The sequence below is a fragment of the Amblyomma mixtum genome, chromosome 4 (genome assembly GCF_055824585.1).
Source record: "Amblyomma mixtum isolate Tamu chromosome 4, ASM5582458v1, whole genome shotgun sequence".
Taxonomy (NCBI): Eukaryota; Metazoa; Arthropoda; class Arachnida; order Ixodida; family Ixodidae; genus Amblyomma; species Amblyomma mixtum.
The window spans coordinates 4115425-4121535 of record NC_143015.1 but is presented as its reverse complement, the minus strand read 5'-3'; the positions used below and the strand labels follow the sequence as shown (position 1 = coordinate 4121535).

At 54.3% G+C, this 6111-nt stretch overlaps 1 pseudogene; it reads left to right on the top strand.

Moving 5' to 3' along the window:
* The first annotated feature begins 3362 nt into the window (after nt 1-3362).
* On the top strand, nt 3363-5480 carry LOC149345512 (uncharacterized; annotated as a pseudogene).
* The last annotated feature ends 631 nt before the right edge of the window (nt 5481-6111 follow it).

The window sequence follows — 6111 nt, the reverse complement described above, 5'->3', positions numbered from 1 at the left end:
GTTGGGGTGGTCACTAAGTCTTTTCTTGATACTTTAAGACGTCTCGTCCGGAGAGACGGTGATGACGTCCTTGCAGAATTCTCCGGAGAGCTTAGGGTGGCCCCGGAATAGCAGCTTCCGCCCTCCGACTGGCAGCATAATGTCCGGAGCAGCTTCTCCGCAGCTTCAACTGATTGCAGTGTGCACACGCCACACTCCAAGTGTGGTGGTGGCGCTGCTGCAGTGGCCGGCGTGGCGAAGATGACGACGGAGTAGTGCGCGTGGGGTGTGGAGTGCGCGTAAGTGTGTTCGAACGCCGCGGTTGTGGCTGGGTCGGTTCCGGAGACCCGTGTGTGTGAGTGGGCTGTGTCGCAGTGACGTGACGGCTTCGGGCCGCCATCTCTCCTGGGCCATCCTTCAGCGACGCGTCGACATGGTTCGCCGCCTTCGTGACCACCGCCTCGCTTGGACGACCACTGACCAGTGTCGCCGGGCAGACCAGCGCCCGGACCAGCGACTCTGCCGTGTCCTCGAATCGTGAGTGGCACTGAACATTTGTGGGCGCGCGGGCTTTGGGCCAATGACTTGAACGCCGTCGTGTTCCGTACGAGCCCCGCCTGCCTCTGTGCAAACTACTCGCGGTTTGGGCACACACTCCTCGCAGCGACATATAAAGGTGTTATAGCTAACGGGCCCATTGCTGTCTTCTTTGACGGGCGCGGCGAACCACCACAGCAAGCCCTCACTTGCGGTGTCCCCGAGGATGCAGCGAACGGCAGCGCCCGCTTGACCAGGACCTAAGGTGGTCTTCAGGTCGATGATGTCTCGTGGCTTAAGGACCACTATGATTTCTTCTTTCCCGATGCGGGGCGTGTGTTGCGGCCGTCACCGGGGCTGTTTTGTTGGTTGCACAGTTGCGTGAAGCGCTTTCTGGCCCTGCACGTGTGCACAGCGTACCGCATCCCGGTGCTGGCCCGCGTCCGTGTTGGCGTCCCTGGAGGCCTTAGTCTTCTTGCGTCCGCGCCATACGCGGACCATGTCTTGAAGATATTCCTCCTCGCTGGGAAGAGGCTCCTCATGTTGGACGGTTTCCATGTTAACCATCCCTAGGGAGGTGGGATCGTATCCGGTGACTTGGCCTTGGACCGCCATAGCCGAAGAATCCCAGAGGAAACCCCAAACGCAGCCGGCGCAGGCCTTACCACCGTTAGGCTTAGCGCCGCAGCCGTGGGGCGAGGTCTTCAAAGCACTGAAAATGGAACTCAAATCAGCGCACCTTGGCAAATGTGGTGTCCGCGGATGCCGCTTAGGTTCCCGGAGACGATGGTGCCAAGCTTGCATGGGGAAAGAGTTGAGGACCGCAAATAACCGCGATCATTGGCAGAGCCGACTTGGCGTGCGGTACACAAAAGATGAAGGCAATGTTTTCGTCTATCACTGCTTCTGTTCATGCTTTATGTGATAAATATAGAAAGAAGGCTACAAGAAGGTAACCCAGGTTATAATCTATCGCACAGATTAGGCGGTACTGTAGTTGAGCAGCGGCTCCCGGGTTTAAGGTATGCGTACGTTATTGTACTGTTAGCAGATAGCCTGGAAGATTTACTAACTTTGTTTAATTGTTCTTGGGACGAAGGAGACGCTGTGGTTTTCAGTTTTAGCGCAACTAAATCAGGTGCGATGATTTTCAATAACACAACAGATAAGGTGCATAAAATATCGGGCCCGAAATACGCAAAGTTGCCGAATACAAATACCTAGGGATATGGCTAAACGAAGGGCAGATATACTCCAGCGCCCAGGTCGCCCCTTTGGCTGACCTTGTCCAAAACGCCACACAGGCACATCACACTCGCTTGGTTCAGCTGGAAACTTCGGTTCTCCAGATTCTTACCACCCTCCAAGCACAAGCAAAGCAATTGGGATCCTTCACATCTATCACTGCCCCCGGCAAAAAAGAAGGAACGCGTACCATAGCGTTCCTCTTCTCTATCATAATGGCGCTAGGCGAGGACCTCGAGATTGTGCAGTGGAACTGCCGAAATCTTCGTCACAATAAGACCGCCCTCCACTAGTATCTCCTCACCCGCCCATCCCTGCCCAATTTTCTCCTTCTCCAGGAGACTCGGACGGCCCGCACTGTCCCAGGCTACCGCGCCTAACATGCCACTACGTCCACACCACTTGCGTCTATTTATGTACGCAGCGACGTGCTCGTGGAGCCACTTGACATCCCCTCCACCCTCCTTAAATATTTAGTTGGTCTCTTCTTCCCGCGTCTCACCCTTCTTCCCGCGTCTCACTCACCCTTTTGTCTTTCTACAACCCCCCTGTCACCTCCTCTTTATTCTCTGGCCTGGGAAAGTTCCTTCACTCTCTTCCTTCTAACTCCCATCTCCTCTTTGGTGGTGACTTCAATGCCCCTCATACACTCTGGGGCTACCCTCAAACCCTCAAACCCGGCCGCCTCCTCCACTGTCTGGCCCAGGAACGCCACCTTACCCTTCTTTATACTCCTGGCTGCCCCTATTCGAGCGGGCACTGCCTCACAGCGCCCCACGACACCTGACCTCACTTTCTCTCGGGTTTACTTTCCTTTCACTGGCAGGTGACAGCCGAAACTCGTCTCAGTGACCACTTCCTCGTCCATATTCACACCTCTCTTTCCCACATCCCTCGATGTCATCCGGTCATTCACACTGACTGGCACGCCTTCCGCACTAATCTCGCCTCCGACTCCTTTCAATCCTACGACGACTGGACGTCGCGCATCGCTGCAGCGCTCACGTACAGTAGCCGCCGCATTCGCACTCGTCACACAGTCCCATACCCAGATCCTCATCTTCTCCGTTTATGGCGTCGCCGTAAACGTCTTCAACGCTCCTTTCGCTCCCAACCCCACAATGCCCAACTCTCCTCCCGGATCCCTGCTCTGCGGGCCGAGATCGTCACCCACTGCGCCTCACTCGAGCGCTTTCGTTGGAATGCTCTTTGTGACCATCTTGACTCTGCTTTGCATTCGCGATCCACATGGTCTCTCTTCAAATCCCTCCTTGGCACTAAGCCTGCCCTTGCTCCCACTCTAGCTAAAGCCTTCATTCAGGGGACTCCCTCTGATGTTTTTGATCAGCTCACCTCTCCCTACCTCCCTCCCCCTCTGGCACCCTCCTACCCGATGTATTCGGGCGGACCTAACCCCGTTCTGGACCACTCCTTCACTCTCCGAGAGCTCGAATCGGCTCTGGCTGCTAATGCTACATGCTCGGCTCCCGGTGAGGATGCCATTACATATACCAAACTTCGCAACCTTCCTGACTGTGCCAAAGAATTCTTCCTTCATACCTACAATCAGGCCGAGCTCCTGGACCTCCTCCCTCATTTCTATGATTCCAAAGCCGGGCAAATCTCCCTCTCTCTCCAACCTCCGCCCAATCTCCCTGACATCGTGCGTTGGTATGACTCTTGAGCGAATGGCCTTGACTCGTGTCTCTAATTTTCTCTAGGCGAGGGAGTTCTTCCCCCATTTTCTCATCGGCTTCCGACGCCGCGTCTGTGCACAAGACATGTTTCTAATTCTACAGCACACCTTTCTGTCACCTACCCCCACTCAAATTCACGCTCTTGTGACCGTCGATGTTCGCAAGGCCTTCGACAGTGTTTGCCACGATCACATCCTTTCCCAACTCGACTCCCTGGACTGTGGCCCCCGCATGTACTCTTATATCCGTTCATTTCTCTCTAAACGTGTGGCTCGCTTTCGAGTAGACAGCTATCTGTCCGACCCCCACCACCTCACCCGTGGCACTCCTCAAGGTGCTGTCCTCTCTCCTACCCTTTTCAATCTTACTATAGCCCCTCTCGCCTCCCAGCTAGCGGAAATTCCCGATATGCATCATATATTTTACGCCGATGACATCACTCTATGGTGTTCGTCGGGCTCTCCCGGTCACGTACAGGACACCCTGCAACGTGGCCTTGATCTCATTGACTCCTTTCTCACCACCGCTGTCCTCTCTCCTGCTCCTGAAAAATCCGAGCTTCTCCTTGTCAACCATTCCTCATACCAGCGCTCACACAACCACTTCATCTCTCTCAACCTTTCTGGCTCTCCCATTCCTGTCGTCTCGCAGTGCAAAGTTCTTGGCTTTCCTTTGCATGCGGCCAAGAACGTGCAAGCCCTCCACCACGCTGTCACCACCTGCCACTCCGTAACTCACCTACTGCGGCGCGTGGTCACTCGGCGCTCAGGTCTCCACGAGGCTCACGCGTGCCGAGTTGCCCACGCGCTGGCCCTCAACAAGGTCTTGTACTTTGCACCCTACATTTCCTTCAATCAGACTCAACTTAACACTCTCGAGACTGCCCTTGTGGGCCTCTACAAGGTAGCTCTCAACCTCCCTATCACTACCTGTACCGCTAAGATCTTTGCCACAGGCCTCTTTCATCTTCTCCGTTCTCTTCTCTCTCTCCATCGTGACTCGCAGCTTGCCCGCCTTTCCCTTACCCGTCAGGGTCAGTGGTTACTGACTCATGCGGGTATCTCGCCCATTCGCATCGCCCCTTTTACCTCTCCTATTCCAACCCCTGCTCCCAATCTTCGTGTCCTCCCCCTCCCGACCAACATGTCCCCCGTCCTGCACGCCGGCCGTCGTCATGCGGCCGCGCAGCACCATTCGCCTCTATTTGATACCCAGGGTGTAGCCTACATGGATGCGTCCTTCGCGGCTCCTCGAGGTTCCTGCGGCTACGCCCCGTACCATCCCCACCTCCCTGCTCCTGAAACCCACACCAGCGGGCCGTATCTACACCCTCCGGATGCACTGTCCCTCGAGGTCCTCGCCATTGCGCATGCCCTTCAGACATTTGCTCTCCTTCCCTCTCTTCAAGAGTACACAGTCTATTCAGACTCACAAGCCGCTATACACCACATACAGAAACGCACCCTAACCCCTTCTCTCCAACAGGAGGTCGAACGAGCGGTCTCCGCATTGCAGCCTTCCATCGTTTTCCTCCGCTGGGTCCCTGGGCATTCAGGGATTGACGGCAATGAGCTGGCCCATCAGCACGCCAGAGACACACTTTTCCGGGCACCGTTGATCCCCTGGCCCCAGCCCTCGGAGGACGGTGGGAGACTCACCCTTCGCCGCACCATAAAGGAGGTCTACCTCGAGCTCCGCCTAGACAAACGCCTTTACCCCCCCCCCCTTTCCATCGCTCACGGTGCCGGAGGCTCGCCTTCTTTGGCACATCCAAATGAATGCAGTTATCACCCCGTCTCGCCTCTTTCTCTATCGCTATCGATCAGACCCTTCCTGTCCCAACTGCCCCTTATCTATGCGGACCTGGCCCATTGCCTCTTTTATTGCCCGGCTGCTCAGCAGTCGGGTTCCTACCCCCCACCTTCTTTATCCATCACCACCTGGCTGGACTGGCTTGGCGCTGAAGGGGAGGAAGAACAGCGACTTCTGGTCGCCCAGGCGGTCGACATGCTCGGCCTGTAAATTATGGCCGAATAAAGGTCTCTTACTACTACTACTACACGGAAAAGCATGAACAGTCTCTTAGGGCAAAAGGACGAAGAGACGCTGGGATAATGATACATAAGGCATTATGGGGGTACAAAACATATAAGTACAGAGAGGTATTTCTAAAGGAATTATGGTGCCAGGGCTGACTTTCGGGAATGTGGTTCTGTGCTTAATGGAAAAAGTTCAGTCAAGATTAGACGTAAATCAGAGAGCTGTTGCACGATTAGCACTGGGTGCACACGGTAAAACTACAAAGGCAGTACAAGGGGATATTTTGTCTGGGCATCATTCGAAGCAAGAGAAGCTAAGAGTAAAGTACTATATGAAGAACACCTGAGGAAATTGGACGATAACAGGTGGGCATCTAAGGTATTTAAATACTTATACAGAAAGAGCGTTGACTCACAGTGGCGGAAAAGAGCTAGAAAACTAGCCTGTAAGTATGCCGGTCATGACGACGGTGAAAGAAAGAGCATTAACCGACGGTTTAAAAACGCGGAAGTTAAAAATTGCATTAATTCAATGGAAAAGAAGCATAGTGTTGAACTATCTATGTGGGCAATCTATGGGATGCCCACATAGATTATATAACAAAAAAACTATC